This window comes from Styela clava, unplaced genomic scaffold (genome assembly GCF_964204865.1).
Source record: "Styela clava unplaced genomic scaffold, kaStyClav1.hap1.2 HAP1_SCAFFOLD_55, whole genome shotgun sequence".
Taxonomy (NCBI): Eukaryota; Metazoa; Chordata; class Ascidiacea; order Stolidobranchia; family Styelidae; genus Styela; species Styela clava.
In genome coordinates, this window is record NW_027556745.1 from 12,501 (window position 1) to 15,000 (window position 2,500).

Consider the following 2,500-nt stretch of genomic DNA (forward strand, 5'->3'; position numbering starts at 1 on the left):
CTGCGTCGCCGGCATCGGCGTCGAAAGAAGCCGAGCCAAAAAAAGTTAAAGTACAAACGTGCAAGCATACTAACCTAACCCTAGGTAAGGCATGTCAGAGCGAAAGACAGTAAACTCGAATGAGCCATGAAAGAGCGGTGCGGGGCCGGTCGGAGCGCACCCTTTTCTCGGTGGCTGGCGGGCGAGAGAGTGCTGCGTCGCCGGCATCGGCGTCGAAAGAAGCCGAGCCGAAAAAAGTTAAAGTACAAACGTGCAAGCATACTAACCTAACCCTAGGTAAGGCATGTCAGAGCGAAAGACAGTAATTTCGAATGAGCCAAGAAAGAGCGGTGCGGGGCCGGTCGGAGCGCACCCTTTTCTAGGTGGCTGGCGGGCGAGAGAGTGCTGCGTCGCCGGCATCGGCGTCGAAAGAAGCCGAGCCAAAAAAAGTTAAAGTACAAACGTGCAAGCATACTAACCTAACCCTAGGTAAGGCATGTCAGAGCGAAAGACAGTAATTTCGAATGAGCCATGAAAGAGCGGTGCGGGGCCGGTCGGAGCGCACCCTTTTCTCGGTGGCTGGCGGGCGAGAGAGTGCTGCGTCGCCGGCATCGGCGTCGAAAGAAGCCGAGCCGAAAAAAGTTAAAGTACAAACGTGCAAGCATACTAACCTAACCCTAGGTAAGGCATGTCAGAGCGAAAGACAGTAATTTCGAATGAGCCAAGAAAGAGCGGTGCGGGGCCGGTCGGAGCGCACCCTTTTCTCGGTGGCTGGCGGGCGAGAGAGTGCTGCGTCGCCGGCATCGGCGTCGAAAGAAGCCGAGCCGAAAAAAGTTAAAGTACAAACGCGATGCTAATGAGCGAGCCGTTGTCTCGACTAATATGTAGGGGGCGTTCGATCGAGCGTCTGGCTTGAGCGCTTGTCGGCCTAGCAGAACGGTCGCATTGTTATGCCCGGGTTTTAGGCACCGCTGCTGGCGGCCGGCAGAGCTCTTGTTTGTGCGAAACTGAATGGATCGAGCCCGAGAGAGGGCGAGCAAAGAAAAAACGCAAATCGCTCCGCCTGGCACTGCCGGCGAGAGCGTGGACGTCGCGGCCAGCGACTGTCGAAGCCGAGTACGGCCGCAGGCGATCGCCTCGGTCTTAAACGAATGCGACGAGCACGCGCCGGGCGGCCCAGCAAGGGCCGAGCGCAGCTGTCGCAGCTATCTGGTTGATCCTGCCAGTAGTGATATGCTTGTCTCAAAGATTAAGCCATGCAGGTGCAAGTACGAGTTCTCGTAAAGCGAAACTGCGAATGGCTCATTAAATCAGTCTTGGTTTATTTGGTCTCGTAAGCGAAGTGGATAACTGTGGTATTTCTAGAGCTAATACATGCATTAAGCGCCGACTTCGGGAGGCGCGCTTTTATCAGATCAAAACCGACCGGGTTCGTCCTGTGACGTTTGATGACTCTGGATAACCACGCGGATCGTACGGTCTCTGCACCGACGACGTATCATTCAAGTGTCTGCCCTATCAACTGTCGAAGGTACGCTACGTGCCTACCTTTGTGATAACGGGTAACGGGGAATCAGGGTTCGATTCCGGAGAGGGAGCCTGAGAAACGGCTACCACATCCAAGGAAGGCAGCAGGCGCGCAAATTACCCATTCCCGACACGGGGAGGTAGTGACGAAAAATAACAATACAGGACTCTAACGAGGCCCTGTAATTGGAATGAGTACATCCTAAAACTCTTAACGAGTATCCATTGGAGGGCAAGTCTGGTGCCAGCAGCCGCGGTAATTCCAGCTCCAACAGTGTATGCTAAAGTTGTTGCGGTTGAAAAGCTCGTAGTTGGATTTTGGGCGAGCGCCGCCGGTCCGTCGCAAGGCGTGTCACTGGTTGCGTTCGCCTCACCTTCGGTTCTCCGTCGGTGCTCTTGACTGAGTGTCGGCGGTGGCCGATAAGTTTACTTTGAAAAAATTAGAGTGTTCAAAGCAGGCTGTTCGCCTGCATAGTGTTGCATGGAATAATGGAATAGGACCTCGGTTCTATTTTGTTGGTTTTCGGAGCACGAGGTAATGATTAAGAGGGACAGACGGTGGCGTCCGTACTCTGCCGTTAGAGGTGAAATTCTTGGATCGGCGGAAGACGAACTACTGCGAAAGCATTCGCCAAGAATGTTTTCTTTAATCAAGAGCGAAAGTCAGAGGTTCGAAGACGATCAGATACCGTCCTAGTTCTGACTATAAACGATGCCAACTAGCGATCGGGAGGCGTTACCATGACGACCTTTCCGGCAGCTTCCGGGAAACCAAAGTCTTTGGGTTCCGGGGGAAGTATGGTTGCAAAGCTGAAACTTAAAGGAATTGACGGAAGGGCACCACCAGGAGTGGAGCCTGCGGCTTAATTTGACTCAACACGGGGAAACTCACCCGGCCCGGACACAGGTAGGATTGACAGATTGAGAGCTCTTTCTTGATTCTGTGGGTGGTGGTGCATGGCCGTTCTTAGTTGGTGGAGCGATTTGTCTGGTT

At 53.6% G+C, this 2,500-nt stretch overlaps 1 non-coding gene across 1 annotated transcript in view; it reads left to right on the forward strand.

The window, feature by feature from the left end:
- The first annotated feature begins 1,185 nt into the window (after positions 1-1,185).
- LOC144419710 (small subunit ribosomal RNA) overlaps positions 1,186-2,500 on the forward strand; it is a 1,810-nt gene continuing 495 nt past the window's right edge. Inside the window, exon 1 of the ribosomal RNA XR_013474229.1 lies at positions 1,186-2,500. This exon is cut by the window's right edge and continues 495 nt beyond it. This is a non-coding gene — a ribosomal RNA (small subunit ribosomal RNA).